Source organism: Triplophysa dalaica, chromosome 11 (assembly GCF_015846415.1).
Source record: "Triplophysa dalaica isolate WHDGS20190420 chromosome 11, ASM1584641v1, whole genome shotgun sequence".
Taxonomy (NCBI): Eukaryota; Metazoa; Chordata; class Actinopteri; order Cypriniformes; family Nemacheilidae; genus Triplophysa; species Triplophysa dalaica.
Window position 1 is genome coordinate 19314301 of NC_079552.1, and position 18847 is coordinate 19333147.

An 18847-nucleotide genomic window follows, 5' to 3' on the forward strand; every position below is an offset into this window, starting at 1 on the left:
AATAATCAAACAGATTAAGTAATGTAAACATAATTTCGTAAAAAAGTTATACTTACTGAAACCCAATTTTACCTTTAAGTAAAGTATAATGATTATTTTTGATTAACTTGAAGTTTTGACTAAAACTCAAAAAATATGATTTGCTCCTTGTTCTATTTATTTAATTTAAACATGTTAATTCTACACAAAGTGTGTGTGCCCTGCGATGGGTTGGCACTCCATCCAGGGTGTATCCTGCCTTGATGCCCGATGACTCCTGAGATAGGCGCAGGCTCCCGTGGCCCGAGGTAGTTCGGATAAAGCGGTAGAAAATGGATGGATGGATGGAATTCTACACAATTGGTCTAGAAGGATTTCCAATTCCCAGCATGCTTTGCATCAGATTGCATTAGGAATTTGAAAGAATATGGATATTTGATGTGGTTTTTTTAGTAAAGTTAAAGACATGATAGTGCTTAATGTTCACTTATCTTAGATATTTAGAAAAGTTTGACATTTTTCTCAGTTTTGTGGTTACCATTGTTCAGAAGAGTGGTGCATGTGTTTAGGCTGCCAGCGGTTACATGTAACCTGTAAAATGTGTTATGTGACTTTAATTATGCTAATGCCAGTTATGAGATCATTCTCTTGCTCGTTTTGGATTGCATAGGTTTGATTTATACATATCAAGACTAAGAAATATGTAAAATAAAGAAACTGAAAGAATAGAGTTTAGTTAACATAAAATCACAGGCAAAATGTAGTAATTTCAATTTAATTAATGAAAGTAAATTTGATTCAGAAAAGAAAGAAATATTTATGTTAAGTTTACTTAATTGAATCAAGGCAACGAGTTTGCACAATTGCATTAAGTAAAGTAAACAATTTAGTTTTTACAGTGTAATTCAATACCAAGGTATTTATACTGATTTACAACTTCCATTTATTACCAAAGGAGAGGTTGTAGGATTTTTCCTAAAATCTATGATAATCTCTATGATTTTCGCACCAATCTATAAAGTCTACCAAAAGAGAACCATGGTCAGGATCCTCATTATTTATCACAGAAATTCCCATTTAGGAAAATTATCACAGAATCATCAGCAAACTTAATAACGTGACGCCTCTCTAATTGTGTTTGACACTAATTTGAATAAAGCATCAAAAGAAAAGGTGAAAGAACACATTCTTTCCGTGACCTAGTAGAAGAGAAAAGAACATTGGATAGAATCCCATTTACCTTCACACGTTGGGGCCTATCAGTTAAAAAATCTATCATTATTATGTCAAATCTAGTCATTATTAGTCAACTAGTCATTATTGCTAGTCAAATCAAGTCTCTCTACTAGAATCTGCGGCTAAATGCAAATAAAAGCTGAAGGAAAGTAGAAAAAAAATAATCGCGCGAAGGTCTTTGCCCCCTCAAGATGTGTTTGAGCATCTTTAAACCTATAAGCAATCTGGAACGGATCTAACTTATATTGCACCTTAGTTGACAAAGCCTCCTTCACAATCCTCTCAAATACCTTTATAGTCAGAGAGGTCAGTGCTATTGGCCTATACTCTTTCAAGGACTTAGGAGCCTTGTTTTTTACCACAGGTAAAATAATAGATTCCTTCAAAGATGAGTGACCTTATGAAGGCATAAAGATATTTTGAAAATAAAACAAAAGATGTCTACCAATTGCTCTGCACAATTTTTAAGAATGTGGCCCCTAATCCCATCTGGGCCATCTTCGGTCTGAGGATGAGCGACTTCTGGTTGTTACATCACAGCGAGGCACCAAATCTCTTGCAAAGAACTTTGCTGAGGATAGTAGTAACCATGGACTGTATCGACAGCAAACTAAACCAGAAAATTACTCCAGCATGTCTCCAACCTATCCCTGTTATGGTTGAATCAAGCGCGTCATTTTAGATCTAATTTTAGTATTCAGACAAGTGTTATGATATAAATAATGATCATAAAACCTCTGGCGCCCATCATCTGGAATTGCAAGGTGCTTTATAGCGTTTTTTGCCAAACTCTAAAATCAATGATGCACACGTATTGTGTCGAGTCAGAAATAGAGTGGCATGGGGGTCCCTATAAACACTCCCTGCTATTTCAGGTCCTGCTAAAAGGCAAGCTCAGTCACACTGATTATGTGATCTGTAGGTCTTAGTTAAAACGGAAAACTGTATGTCACATCAATATGTTGAAACAATATTTCTCAGGATTTTGGTACTGAGCTAAAAACTTCTGTTGCTTAAATGTTTTGGAAGTTTATTTTTTCTCATTTGCCCACTAGCCACCGAGAATATATTGTCGGTGTTGGTGTGTTAAAATTTGCGCGTTTTGAGCCACTTGGCTTTCCATGTGCGCCGCATCAAGTCGAACAAGCCCAATGACTCCGCAGTTGTTGACAAATTAACCATACACGTGTCCAATGGTATGACAAAGCAAAAATTTTGATTTATATTATAAATGTAATAAAATAATTAGGGCTGTCAAAAGATTTACATTATTGATCTAATTAATTATATGACAAGGCGATTAATTAATACAATTAATCACAAATTATTCACACATAAAATTTGGCTGAAAAATTACCCACAAAAGTCATAACTATGTAAAGAAACATTACAAAAAAGTAGCTTCTAAAGGAAATATTTTGATTCAACATTTATTACACAAACCTTTGTACCTTGAGGATAAGTTGCCTAAACGATGAGTTTATGCTTTATGTTTTTAATTTAAATGAAAATATTTAACATATAATTAAATGGAAATTACTATTTTATAAAATTACACTCTAAATAAGAAACCAAAACTGCTAGTAGGTTGCAGTAAATATTGTTTGATTAAGTCATTCATTCATTCGTTTGATTTTTTTAAACGGCTGATTTATTCATTCAGAAGTCCAGCTCTTTTTTTCATCTATCTGTGTGTTAGTCGGAGACGGTCTTGTTGTGTGTTTATAATATCGTTGCCAAAACTGAGCAAAAATGGGACAATATTGTCTAGAACAACACTACATTAGCTTCTTATTTATTGAGCTGTTTTATAAAATCAACATCACATTTACAATCGTTATATTTGCGATATAGTGAAATTGCGTTACGTGTGATAGGCTATAGCTTAACTATAAGATGTAGGCCTAAATATGAGACAAAAACTCAAACGAGTTGTCCTGCATCATATTCTTTCTAAATATACTGTTTAAAATTACAGTATATGGGTCTGGCACAGGGAGAGTGCGTTAATAGGGCCTACGTTAATAATTTGAATGCCTTACATTTACATTTACATTTAGTCATTTAGCAGACGCTTTTATCCAAAGCGACTTACAGCTGGGGTAGGCAATCGAAGCAATTGGCACAGCATAAGTACAACAAAAGCATAAGTGCAATAAAAAAAAGAGGACTGGTCTCATATAACCTAACACAGTATACAGAACCATTCATTCATTCATATATATAAATATATACTTTTTAAAGAGTAGAGAAGAAAATAAAGTTAGAACAGACCAGTCAGATGTTGACGGAAGAGCTGTGTTTTCAGACGTTTCTTAAAGATGGCTACAGAATCTGCAGATCTTGTAGCAGCAGGCAGATCATTCCACATAGTTGGAACAGATCCGGAGAAGGTGCGCGATAGAGATTTTTTACCTTTTTGGGATGGCACCACAAGACGCTGTTCGTTTGCAGAGCTTAGGGCCTTATTTTTTTATCACAATTTATGAATATTATTACCACGTTATATTGACAACCCTTGAAATAATATCGTTTACCGTTTGTTTTCCAAAATGTAATCTACTCTCTCCCTGTCTAAAGGATATAATAAATATCTATAAAAAAATGCTCAGCGTTTTTTGTTGACAGTTGCTTGTAATCATTAGTTATTTGGTCGTTAGGCCTACTTAGGCTACTTTTTGTTATTTTTTTGGTGAATCTCTTGACATAAATGAACATTCAGATCATGTGCATTTAATTTATCTTAAATTATTTCACATTAACGATGTGTACACAATTGTTAAGCCTAAATGATTGCTTGACTTGAATTATTATTATTATTGACAAGCCTGCGTTTTAACAGTTCGGTATGACAACAAATACATTTTTCCATAAGTCTATAACCATATTTAAGTGGAGCCAAATCTTTTCTGTACTCAATGTAAAAAGAAAAGTATTGAAATTAGTTGAGAAATGAAAACGATGTTGTGTTTTCATGGTCAGGATCCTCATTATTTATCACATAAATTCCGATTTAGGAAAATTATCACAGAATCATCAGCAAACTTAATAACGTGACGCCTCTCTAATTGTGTTTGACACTAATTTGAATAAAGCATCAAAAGAAAAGGTGAAAGAACACATTCTTTCCGTGACCTAGTAGAAGAGAAAAGAACATTGGATAGAATCCCATTTACCTTCACACGTTGGGGCCTATCAGTTAAAAAATCTATCATTATTATGTCAAATCTAGTCATTATTAGTCAACTAGTCATTATTACTAGTCAAATCAAGTCTCTCTACTAGAATCTGCGGCTAAATGCAAATAAAAGCTGAAGGAAAGTAGAAAAAAAATAATCGCGCGAAGGTCTTTGCCCCCTCAAGATGTGTTTGAGCATCTTTAAACCTATAAGCAATCTGGAACGGATCTAACTTATATTGCACCTTAGTTGACAAAGCCTCCTTCACAATCCTCTCAAATACCTTTATAGTCAGAGAGGTCAGTGCTATTGGCCTATACTCTTTCAAGGACTTAGGAGCCTTGTTTTTTACCACAGGTAAAATAATAGATTCCTTCAAAGATGAGTGACCTTATGAAGGCATAAAGATATTTTGAAAATAAAACAAAAGATGTCTACCAATTGCTCTGCACAATTTTTAAGAATGTGGCCCCTAATCCCATCTGGGCCATCTTCGGTCTGAGGATGAGCGACTTCTGGTTGTTACATCACAGCGAGGCACCAAATCTCTTGCAAAGAACTTTGCTGAGGATAGTAGTAACCATGGACTGTATCGACAGCAAACTAAACCAGAAAATTACTCCAGCATGTCTCCAACCTATCCCTGTTATGGTTGAATCAAGCGCGTCATTTTAGATCTAATTTTAGTATTCAGACAAGTGTTATGATATAAATAATGATCATAAAACCTCTGGCGCCCATCATCTGGAATTGCAAGGTGCTTTATAGCGTTTTTTTGCCAAACTCTAAAATCAATGATGCACACGTATTGTGTCGAGTCAGAAATAGAGTGGCATGGGGGTCCCTATAAACACTCCCTGCTATTTCAGGTCCTGCTAAAAGGCAAGCTCAGTCACACTGATTATGTGATCTGTAGGTCTTAGTTAAAACGGAAAACTGTATGTCACATCAATATGTTGAAACAATATTTCTCAGGATTTTGGTACTGAGCTAAAAACTTCTGTTGCTTAAATGTTTTGGAAGTTTATTTTTTCTCATTTGCCCACTAGCCACCGAGAATATATTGTCGGTGTTGGTGTGTTAAAATTTGCGCGTTTTGAGCCACTTGGCTTTCCATGTGCGCCGCATCAAGTCGAACAAGCCCAATGACTCCGCAGTTGTTGACAAATTAACCATACACGTGTCCAATGGTATGACAAAGCAAAAATTTGATTTATATTATAAATGTAATAAAATAATTAGGGCTGTCAAAAGATTTACATTATTGATCTAATTAATTATATGACAAGGCGATTAATTAATACAATTAATCACAAATTATTCACACATAAAGTTTGGCTGAAAAATTACCCACAAAAGTCATAATTATGTAAAGAAACATTACAAAAAAGTAGCTTCTAAAGGAAATATTTTGATTCAACATTTATTACACAAACCTTTGTACCTTGAGGATAAGTTGCCTAAACGATGAGTTTATGCTTTATGTTTTTAATTTAAATGAAAATATTTAACATATAATTAAATGGAAATTACTATTTTATAAAATTACACTCTAAATAAGAAACCAAAACTGCTAGTAGGTTGCGGTAAATATTGTTTGATTAAGTCATTCATTCATTCGTTTGATTTTTTTAAACGGCTGATTTATTCATTCAGAAGTCCAGCTCTTTTTTTCATCTATCTGTGTGTTAGTCGGAGACGGTCTTGTTGTGTGTTTATAATATCGTTGCCAAAACTGAGCAAAAATGGGACAATATTGTCTAGAACAACACTACATTAGCTTCTTATTTATTGAGCTGTTTTATAAAATCAACATCACATTTACAATCGTTATATTTGCGATATAGTGAAATTGCGTTACGTGTGATAGGCTATAGCTTAACTATAAGATGTAGGCCTAAATATGAGACAAAAACTCAAACGAGTTGTCCTGCATCATATTCTTTCTAAATATACTGTTTAAAATTACAGTATATGGGTCTGGCACAGGGAGAGTGCGTTAATAGGGCCTACGTTAATAATTTTAATGCCTTACATTTACCTTTACATTTACATTTAGTCATTTAGCAGACGCTTTTATCCAAAGCGACTTACAGCTGGGGTAGGCAATAGAAGCAATTGGCACAGCATAAGTACAACAAAAGCATAAGTGCAATAAAAAAAAGAGGACTGGTCTCATATAACCTAACACAGTATACAGAACCATTCATTCATTCATATATATAAATATATACTTTTTAAAGAGTAGAGAAGAAAATAAAGTTAGAACAGACCAGTCAGATGTTGACGGAAGAGCTGTGTTTTCAGACGTTTCTTAAAGATGGCTACAGAATCTGCAGATCTTGTAGCAGCAGGCAGATCATTCCACATAGTTGGAACAGATCCGGAGAAGGTGCGCGATAGAGATTTTTTACCTTTTTGGGATGGCACCACAAGACGCTGTTCGTTTGCAGAGCTTAGGGCCTTATTTTTTTATCACAATTTATGAATATTACCACGTTATATTGACAACCCTTGAAATAATATCGTTTATCGTTTGTTTTCCAAAATGTAATCTACTCTCTCCCTGTCTAAAGGATATAATAAATATCTATAAAAAAATGTTCAGCGTTTTTTGTTGACAGTTGCTTGTAATCATTAGTTATTTGGTCGTTAGGCCTACTTAGGCTACTTTTTGTTATTTTTTTGGTGAATCTCTTGACATAAATGAACATTCAGATCATGTGCATTTAATTTATCTTAAATTATTTCACATTAACGATGTGTACACAATTGTTAAGCCTAAATGATTGCTTGACTTGAATTATTATTATTATTGACAAGCCTGCGTTTTAACAGTTCGGTATGACAACAAATACATTTTTCCATAAGTCTATAACCATATTTAAGTGGAGCCAAAACTTTTCTGTACTCAATGTAAAAAGAAAAGTATTGAAATTAGTTGAGAAATGAAAACGATGTTGTGTTTTAATCCAGAAAACAGCAGCTAGACCATTCACTCGTAGCCTATGTCATTGTAGTCAGCTTTTGCCAACACCAATATGGCGGCTGCGTTGACGTGCGCTCCAGCGGAAAATGGGGAGTCCAATAAGCTGTGCCTCGTTTGGTAAGGCTTGTCGCTACCCGATCCGTCTCGAAAAGACGATTTGTTCCTCGCATGCGCAAAAGTCCGTCTACTTCCGGCCGAAATAACTTAATGTAGTTAAAAAAAAGTGGTACGACACAACCGGAACCATAGCCTACCTAACATACCGGAAATATTTTTTTTATAAACTCTTTATTGAAAATTGCACTTAACATCACAATTTGTAATGGTTTGGAGAAATGTACTGAACGAGGGATAGGCTACACTGCCCTTTTAAGAGCGGAATATAGTCTTTTTTTATTCATTTTGATACTTTTTTTATTTGATTTTTTAAAACCAATGAAAATACAATATAAATATACAGAACATTTTTTTAGAGGTGGCCAGGTAAGACCCAGTGATTTTAATAGGGTGACCAAAAAAATCCTTACAGACAGAAATTCTTTCGTTTCTACCTTTTACACCAATTCTTCATCATACGTAGTTTGCTGGTAAAAAACATACAAAAAGAACGTAAAGTAAACAATTTATTTGAAAAGCTTTTATAGGTCTTTTCCTGCTTACTCTTAAACATGTTTGTTGTTTGTTTGGCTAATTAAAAATGTGCCATACAAACAGATAACTGTTGGAACATTACAAAAAGATAAGATGTTACAAATTACAAGAACATTAGCAAGGGGTTATATGAAACAAAGTCTGTAAAACAAGAAACTGAAGTCATTTTCTAAAATATCAACCACATGTACATTCTTTTATCAATTACACATACATTATAGTGCTGTATATGCACTTTTTTTAAATCAATGTAACCCTTTCACCATCAGCTCGTATTAAATAAATGCCTCGAACAATAACGGTTCGAGCATTAAGCACTTATCTACTATTTTTCCCCATGTGGCGAAGGCCACACCTCAATGTAAAATTAATCAGTATAGGGTATGGTTATGATTCACGCTTTGTCAGATTTTTTATGAGAGCTAAGGGATATAATTAAACTCTGACCCATTAAATAAGTATATAGCAATTAAGTTACGCTCAACTCACATAGATTCAGAGCAATGTAGGCAAAAGAAACATACACAACATTTGTAAACTTGCGCATTTGTGTTAAAGAACACAAGACATAAACAGTTATTTAGAAAATAAGAAACAAATTGTAAAAATAGTAAACCAAACCCTGGGGTTGAAACAGTAGGGTACCTCTTACAATTTTACTGTCTCTTAAAACATACAGCTTGCAAGCGTAAACGTTGGCGCGCATGTTTGTTGGAGCTCAATATTTTCAATACTCTATTTCCGGAGACCGAGTGAACACAGTCCTACCACTTCCCAAGTAAGCGATGACTCGGTTGTAATCCACAATGTCGTCTGACTCCGGCCGTGACGATGATTTATTCCCCACAGAAACCGGCATCTAGTCGTAGAGCAAGGCTTGGTGTGTGCGTTGGGTCTTGGCGCGAGCTAAGCTAACTCGACTAAAAATGAGCTATACAGGTCCAAACTCACAGCACAGTTCAAAGTCTATTTTTTCCAATCAACACTTTGAGATTGTCAGTGGGCAGCAAAATCACTGTCCATAGAAATTAAGCTTGAAGCGACTTAAACTCTCTCTGAGTTAAATATCCTCGACAGCATCTCGCTCGTGGTGCAGCGCCATTCACTCTTCCTAGTTCACAGTCCAGTTTACGCGCGGTCTCTCCTTCAACACAACTTTAATTAAACTTAAGTTACCGAACTCAACCAAATACACTAGTACTGCAAATTATGATAGGATATAAACATTATAAAACTTATTACATCCATTAACCCATTCTCAGTAAGCATTTGTCACTTAAAATATTTAGTACATATAAACATTAACGCATCAATATAAACACAGTCATTAAATATATATGAAAGGGAAATAACACGTATCCATATATAAAACAGAAAACACAATTTGAAAAATAATGATAATAATCCCTGATAAATTCATGTAGTCACCTCTGCAGACTGTAGCGCGGTGAAATCATGCATTGTACACAAGGGCGTAGATTTGGTTTGAACATTGGTTGAACGTCCCAGATAGCACACGAACATCACAGAGACGTCTATTTGATGTGTGTGTTTATATCTGGAAGACGCATTTTTTAGAGTGTTTGCTCATCTGCAATACGTCTATAGGACGTTTCCTGTTAGAAGATGTCTTTAAGTTAGAATGTAAGTTAAACTGACATAAATTTTAACATAGAAGAGATTATAAAAAGAAACAAATTAAGTATTGAAAGCGCCAGTAGGCGGCATTAATTTACTGTTTTAATGAGTGAGCCACTTAAATTATTCATTCATCCAATTCGTTCAAAAGTCAGATTATTTTAGAAAGAAAACAAACATCAATGTGAATGCTTTTTTCATCGATAATTACAGACGCTATTGAAAAATGAACTATCAAAACAGATGGCTGCTTTGGTAACTTGTTATACTGATAGTTATAGCTAAATACATTTCAATGGATTAGCTAGCTAACATATATGGTGTGTACTTAGCTATTATTACACAATATTCTCATACCTCATTCTCAGAACATGCTTTATTTTATTTTTTGCATTCCTCTCTGACCAGCAGTTAAATATAGTCCGCTGTGCAGCACTTCTCTTCATTTTTGGCGTACGTTAAATTACCCTTGTGCTCTCCCTTTCAAACACCACTCACGTTGTTTTGGTGAAAGTGCGACTCATTGGTTGGGCGTTACCAATCGGTTCAACGTTACCAATCGGTTAAATAGTATTTTCTGTCTAATTTATTATGACACACTCATATTTGATTAGGAACAAAATTATTGTCACAAAAGAAAATAATTCTACATATTTTTCATTTGATCTACTGTGATTTTCATGTTGAAATATTGGAGGGGTTGTAACTGATGGATTTGAATATTGAGGGGGGTTACCTCCCCCCATCCCCCCCATAAACTACGCCCCTGTACACTGTCACGAAGCGGATAGCAGCTTTTCAGCTATAGCGCTCAGACTCTTTGCGTCAGTCTGTCAGCGTATGACATCATATTAACGCGAGAGTAATGTGCTCGCATTGCTTTCAGCGTATAGGCCTACGTTAAATGATCTACGCAGCACTCCGTAAATTCCGACACATCTTAAAACTGATTCGCACAACAGAGGTGGCCAGCTGGTAGCTACGCCCCTGTTCCCACCTTTGCCTTCTTTTTCGATTTCAACACGGAAGTTGAGTGAAGTCAGTCTATTGTGGTCATATATGGAGCAGTTGCTTGCATGCTGAATATGTGCCTACATACATACATTAACATATACATACATGAATAAAGATTTGTGTCTTTACTTTACCAAGTGTTGCAGTAACCTAAGCATGGTACTGAGTACAAAGTCACAGAGACTTATGGTGACAGAGCCTGTATCAACAAAATGTCCTCTGAAAGGTCCTCAGGGATCAATTCTCCAAGGCTAAGGATGACTATTTTTTTTCAGAATCAATAAGACAAGGTAACATTTTTTGGCATACTGTATTAATAAACAAGGCCTAAAGGTTAATGCCATTCTCATCAAGCAGCAATTTAAGTATACGAATAGATGAGTTAGTGAGTGTGTGTCTAAGGGAGGCAGGGATGGAGGGAGGTATAGTGAGTGAATGAATGACTTAAGAAGAGAATGAGCAAATGTATAAAATAAACAAATTGAATGAATTCAGAAAATTCTATGTGTTTCTTAAATACAGACATTTGTTAAAGTACGCTAAAATATGTACAGCATAACTTAAAAAGAAATCACACACTTTACAAAAAAAAAAAAGACAAATTTCTGCTCTTAAAGTGTAGTGTAGCCTATCCCTCGTTCAGTACATTTCTCCAAACCATTACAAATTGTAATTTGTTTAATGTCTTTTGATGTTAAGCGCAATTTTCAATTAAGAATTATTTCCGGTGTGGAACGAGTTGCGTCAAACTACTTTTTTTTAACTGTCGTAAAGTTTCGGCCGGAAGTAGACACACTTTCGCGCACACACAGAACAAATCGTGTTTCCGGGACGGGTCGGGTAGCGACACTGCTTCGTTCCCTTTCAATACTTCACTCGTGTTGCGTAGCAGGACGCTATGGGGAAAACTCCTTTTTCTCCGATGATTGAAGCTTTTCAATAACGCAGAGAATACTGCACGGCCATTGGTGCGTGCAAAGTAAAACTTTGTGCCAATGGAAGTGAAGCTGCACGGACCTATGGCCATGAAGCCCGCCAGAAGGGGCGGGGCTTATGGCTATATAAGCAGACACATCGCCGTAGTGTCTTCAGATCTCTTCTCCTTCAGCGACGACTTCTACCTCGCTACCGGACTGATAGCTTCGCCGTCGGAAAAGCCCTGCAGCGGGTTGGACCTCTCTGCTCAGCGAGTTCGCTTGCCTTAGCAGCCGGTCTGCCGCCATCCGGCAAAGCTCTAACACGCTCAAATTTTTCACGGAATGCCCTCATTGCGAGAGTATGAGTCTCTCCTCTCTGCGCTCGCGGATAGCTTTCTTTTCAGAGAGCGATTCTGCTCCTCGATCCCTCCCGCTTCAATCCCCAGCGGAGAGGAAGCAGCGGGGTAGAGGAACCAAGCGCTGGGGGAAGAGCGAGCTCACGTCCGTTCGGCGTGCTTCGCTCTCTCCAGGGAGAGATATTTCGCCGGTTTGCTTCTTCCAGCCTGACGAGCGTCCATCGGCATCCGCCGGTGACACGGTCTCATTTGGCGGAATCTAATTCGAGGAAGACGACACTATGTCGTTAGCGGCTTCAGACGGGGAGGAGCTGTCAGGCTCGGCTTTCGACCCCGCCCCCCTGCCGTCTGTAGAGCACAGCGAACCCGCGCGAGGTGGGGACTGCAAGCTTTTTCGGGTCTTCACTAAGGCTGTGAAAGAGCTGGGCTTGGAGTGGTCCTCTCCGGAGGAGCCCATTCGCAGCCGCTTGGACGAATGGTTCCTGCCGGGGCGCCGCTCAGCCCCTTGTCAGCGGACTTCACCGTTCTTTCTGGAAGTTCACAACGAACTCACCAGGTCATGGCGCGCTCCCTTCTCGGCCCGCCTACAACCCTCATCCTCCTCCGCTCTCACCTCAGTTGACGGCGCAGAGGAAAAAGGCTTTGAGAAGCTGCCTCCCCTGGATGAGTCGGTGGCCGCACATCTGTGTCCGCCTTCGGCCATCGGTTGGAAGGCGAAAGCAGCTCATCCCTCCAAGCCGTGCAGAAACACATCGGCCCTTGCTGGACGTGCTTTTTCGTCTGCCGGCCAAGCGGCTTCTGCACTGCTTTCCATGGCAGTGCTCCAAGTATACCAGGCCAAACTTCTCCAGGGGATGGACGAGTCTGGCACACGCCCTTCAAAGAGCTACGGAGCACAACGGATCTTGCTCTACCCGACACCAAGGTCACGGCCCAGGCGATAGGCAGATCCATGGCCAGCCTCATGGTACTTGAGCGTCATCTATGGCTGATACTCAAGGAGGCTGACAAGGTCCCCTTCCTCGATGCTCCGATTTCCGCCACCGGCCTCTTCGGACCAGCAGTGGAGGGTTTCGCGGATCGTTTCACGGCAGCGCAGAAGTCTTCGCAGGCCATGAAACATTTCCTGACAAAGAGACCTGGATCCTAACCTGCTCCGGCTCGCCCTAAACCAGAGCCGGCTCAGCAGCCTGTCAAGGCTGCGCCCCCCGCTGCTCAGAAGGCTACAGGAAGCGAGACTCGTCAACGCTCTCGCTCGGGGAGACGCTTCCCCCACCCTCAGCGCCAGGGACCCCGGCCAAAGATCACGCTGGACCCTGCGCCTCAGGCACCATCCTGAGACCTATCTGAGGAAGAGGAAGTTAACGTGTCTCGCTGTTGCTGGACCACCTCTAAAGAAAGCTCTGCTATGTGCCCAAGCACCCCGTTCTGTCCTGGTGCCGGCAAAAATGTGTTTACCTTTGTTGTTGCAAATGCTGGGTCTGTTCTCATGCCCGCACAACCCACCGCTGTTCTAGCGGATACTTTAATAAATCACAAACATTGTCAGAAAAATAGCATTCTTCCTCTTCCACTCTCCACGGGAGTCAAGCCCCCAATAGGCGGCATACCTCCCCAATGCATTCAACCCCTTGCCCTACGGGTCGAGGCCTGGCAGGCCATCCCCGGGGTATCGGATTGGGTTAGGAGCATAATATCTCGGGGATATTCTCTCCAGTTCGCTCGCAGGCCCCCACGGTTCAGCGGGGTCATCTCCACCCGTGTTCAAAGCTCGAATGCACACGTTCTGCGCACGGAGTTGCGGAACTTACTCGACAAAGGAGCCATAGAACCGGTTCCTCCAGATCAAACCGAGTCGGGCTTCTACAGCCGCTACTTCCTCATCCCAAAAAGGATGGCGGTCTCCGCCCCATCCTCGATCTCAGACATCTGAACCTCGCTCTTATGAAACGGCGCTTCAGAATGATTACACTGAAACAGATCCTCTCGCAAATATGCCCAGTATATGGACTGGTTTTTCTCCCTGGATCTGAAAGACGCGTACTTTCACATCCAGATAGCCCCCCATCACAGACGATTCTTGAGATTCGCCTAGGAAGGGGTTGCATATCAATACATGGTCCTTCCATTCGGGCTGTCTCTAGCTCCTCGCACCTTCACGAAGTGCATGGACGTGGCTCTATCCCCTCTCAGGCAGATGGGACTCCGCATTTTGAACTACCTCGACGACTGGCTGATTCTAGCACAGTCAGAGGAAGAACTACGGGCCCACAGGTCTATCCTCCTCAGCCATCTCGAATGCCTGGGACTCAGGATCAACCATGACAAGAGCGCTCTGTCCCCCAGCCAACGAATTTCGTTCCTGGGGGCGGTTTCCGATTCAATCTGTATGACGGCCAGAATCGCGTCAGACCATGCTCTGGCTATTCAGCAGCTCTCGGCCTCCTTTACACCGGGAGCGTCACGCCCCCTCAAAGCCTTTCAGAAGATGCTGGGTCTCATGGCTTCTGCGTCTCAAGTACTGCAGTTGGGCGTTCTTCGGATGCGTCCGCTGCAGTACTGGCTAAAACCAAGAGTTCCGCCACACGCTTGGCGTCTCGGACGCCTACGCATCTGGGTGGATCAAGTCTGTGTATCCGCTCTAGCACCATGGAAGGATCCCCTTTGGCTGGAGCAGGGTGTGCCCCTCGGCACCACATGCAGACGAAAGGTAATCACGACAGACACCTCCAACACGGGTTGGGGGGCTCTGTGCGATGGCACATTGGCCTTCGGCCACTGGTCGATTCAGGAGAAGGGAATGCACATCAACTACCTGGAAATGCAGGCAGTATGGCTAGCCCTTCGGAATTTGCTGCCGGTCTTACGGTGCCTATTCTACAGTCTGGACCTTCCAGCCTTACACGCCCGGGTCCTTTGTGCCTAAGACTAGAACGCTCGGCCGTGGTTGCCCTCAACCACACCGGCACCTAGCATTCCCTTGGGACGACTAACCAGATTAGGCCACCTATTAGCTAGGCTCTTCCGTCTTTCACAGGTTTCCCTGCCTCATACCTATTCTCGAGCCACGGCTCTGGAATTTATCTTGTTTTTCGTTCCACTTGTAGCACGGCGGGATTGTAGATTGTATTGGTTCCCCATAGCGTCCTGCTACACAGTACGAGTGAAGTATCGAAAGGGAACGTACTTGGTTACTTACGTCAACTCGGTTCCCTGAGATACGAGAACGAGTATTGTTCCTTGCCGTGCTTACAAGCTGCATATTAACCTGAAGACACTACGGCGATGTGTCTGCTTATATAACCATAAGCCCCCTCTCTTCTGGCGGGTTTCATCACCATAGGTCCGTGCAGCTTCGCTTCCAACGCACCAATGGCCGTGCAGTATTCACTGCGTTATTGAAAAGCTTCAGTCATCGGAGAAAAAGGAGTTTTCCCCATAGCATCATGCTACCAGTACTCGTTCCCGTATCTCAGGGAACTGAGGTTACGTAAGTAACCGAGTAAGTTGTGTCCTCCATAGGTATCATCATCTAAAGCAGAGGTTCTCTACTCTGGCCGGCGAGATCCATTTTCCTGCTGAGTTTAGCCCCAACTCTGATATAAAACACATGAACAAGCTAATCATCGTCTTTAGGAATAGATGCATTCAACTTGATGCGGTGCTGTGCAAATCTATTCCATTTAAGTAACACGAAAGCAATTCCGATTCAAGTGCAGATTGCTCGGTACACATTTGAATCGCCCTCGCCGTACTTTAATGCGATACGCCAAACAATCTTAGCAGCCATATATTAAGTCAAACGAGTCTGTTCCTGAAGTCACTGATTTCTCTCTTGAGGTGTTTTATCAGACTTTGGGCTTAACTCGGCAGGAAAATGGATCTCGCCGGTCAGAGTTGAGAACCACTGCTCTAAATGATGCGGTGTGAGGATTCTCAATTTTAGAATTAAACAAGATGTCCTGTGTTGGACAAAGCCTATACTGGCAGAAAAGGAAACAGGAAGTACCACATTGCTATAAGAACACGTATCACTCACACACCTGTTAAATTAATTAAAATGATAAATTCTATGATAATTCTACATGATTTAAGTGGTAAAAAGTTGGTTACTTTCTAAACTAAACAATGCCAAAAGAGATATACAGATATACAAGTTTTGCCTTACTGTTTCAAAACATCTAAAAATCACTAAACACTTGTAAACCTATTTACTACACATGCCTGCTAAGATTAAAAAAAGTGACATAAATTGTAAACTGTATCATTTAAACATTCAATTTGTGACCCTGGACAACAATACTAGTCTTATGGGTCATTTTTTCGAAATTGGGATTTGTATATAATCAGAAAGTTGAATACATATGCTTTCTATTGATGTATGAGTTGCTAGAATAGGACAATATCTGGCTCAGATACAACCGTTTAAATCTCAAGAATCTGAGAGTGCAAAAAATCTAAATATTGAGAAAATTGCTTTTGAAGTTGTTAATCAGGGGCACTGTGGCGGGCCATCCACTCACAAAAAATTAGTTTTTATATATATTGAAGGTAGGAAATTTACAAAATATCTTCACGGAACATGATCTTTACTCAACTCCACTTTATTTATACAGCGCTTTTTACAATTTTCATTGCGCAAGTGCGTGTCACACATTGAATACAAGAAAAATAACTAAAGGCATATACCTGTAAAAACAAGAAAAAGGTGAAAACAACAAAAGACAGACATACAAATGCTCCACACACACAATATGCATACATACTTACACACAGTGACATAGACGCACTCACGCAAACACACTCGCACACACGCACAGTGAAAGCACACATTTGGGATAAAGGAGAGAGAACCACAGGTCAAATATTAAACGGACTATAAATTCTTATATGCAATATTGATTATGTTTAACTTCTTAATTCTAAAGCAGCCCCCCCGGCCAGGCAAATAGTGAAAAACAATATGCAAACAGTGGCGAGGAACCCAAAACTCCAATCGCAAAAAAAACCTCATGGAGAACCCAGCCCCAACCAGGGGATTCCAGTTCCCCTCTGGCAAAAGCTGCTGCCTCTGCACAAGCTCAACAGTGCTTGCACAACAAGGCTAAATAAAATAATAAATAAACTTACGAATAAGGTAATTACTAATTTACTTAATATCCTAATGATTTTGGGCATAAAAGAAAAATCTATAATTTTGACCCATACAATTTTACAAAAAATGTTCCCGTGCTAATTAAGACTTGTTTGCCGTATATTCAAATAACAGATGTTGGCCGACGCAAAGAATTGTGGGTTATCTCTAGTGTAACGGGTATATATATATATTATCTTAAAAAATCATTCTTTGGGGCACTTTTATTTTCACGGGCGGATTGGTTTTGGGCGTTAAGTGGGTGCGTTGAAAAAAAAGAAGAAGAGCGCGGTGGAGAAGGGACAGACAGAAAAAAAGTGAGTGTTGTATTGAGAAACTCGTCCGATAAAGTAACTTAAATTAAAGCTAATCGGGGCTTGGTCGAATAAAGGACGACATCAAGCTAATTTTTTCTTTGGGCAGTTGTGTCCCGCGTTTCGTAGTTTTTTTGTGAGTTTGATCCGTGAGACGCATTGTGTTGGACTGCTGGAGTGACGCAGTAATGTTTTGTGAAGGCTACGAGAACTGTGAGTGCATTTAAAGTACAAGTTTAGTTTGATTCGTGACGATTGAAGAGATTTTTCACATTTTGGTTAAAGTACCTTTGGACTTGTACCTTGATTGAGAAGTACTCGTACGAACTAACGTTTCAAGATGACTAGTCACGCGCATTTGAGTGTCATCGCACGTGCGGTACGAATTTCAGCTTGCAGTTGGAGCGGAACATAGTTTTTTTAGAAGATTTGAGTTTAAGTCTATTTTGTGTTACTCTGCCATCCAACGACATCTCGGTTTGACATCTCAAGTGGTGCGTCTCAGTTTAATACATCCCTGTTGGTTGATTTCATTTTTGATTCACCTCAGTTTGATTCAATCTCTTTCGACTCACTTTTGATTCACTCATTTTGTTGGGGACATTTTCATTGAGCTTGAGTGATATTGCTGCGAAAGCTCAAGATGATTTCAACGCACGCTACGTCAGGACAACTCATCTAAGGTTTTCAATCTATTCCTATTTTTTTTATTTTATATATTTTTGATTCGAAGAACGTTGAACTGTGAGAGTTCAGTTGAATCACAGAAACTAAAGCACAGTGAGTGAGCATATAAAGGGACATTAAACGTGAGTGCTCTTTCAGATGTGAAATTTCATTGTGTATATTGATAATGTTTTTTTTTCAAATGTGATTGCCTGATTTTTTGAAGTTGATCATTTGAAAACTGAAAACTCACCATAAGTGGTGTTTACAAAAGTGTTTTTCTTTTTTCATTTTGAAGTGGAGTTTATCTCTGTACACGTAAAAAGGTTAGAGCTTTTACATTGAAAAGGATTAAGTTGTAGTGAGTGAAAAAGAAAATAAAAAGACAATACCTTTTACTTTATCTTATTTTGTGATTATTAACCCTGAATTTAACACTTGAGTACACGACAAAAGGAAAGACATAAGAGAATAAATATTGTTTCATTTGCATACTTACTTCATTGTAGCTTTTTGTTTTAGGCTGTCAAGGAGTAGGGTACTCTGCTACTTTATTAGACCAGGGGAGGGGTATATTAGACTGCCTCACAGATTTTACTTTTACTTCAGGAAGCCAGTGACTTTACTTAAGCTGAAGCCTACCCTCATCGGTCTGTACATCCCAGTAGAGTAGAACACAACATACACATATTTAGTGTGTAACAAGATTAAAAGCACTGAAAGCGGGGACCAAGATCTTTTCGTCTTCCGTGGCAGCACTAATACATTTTCCCC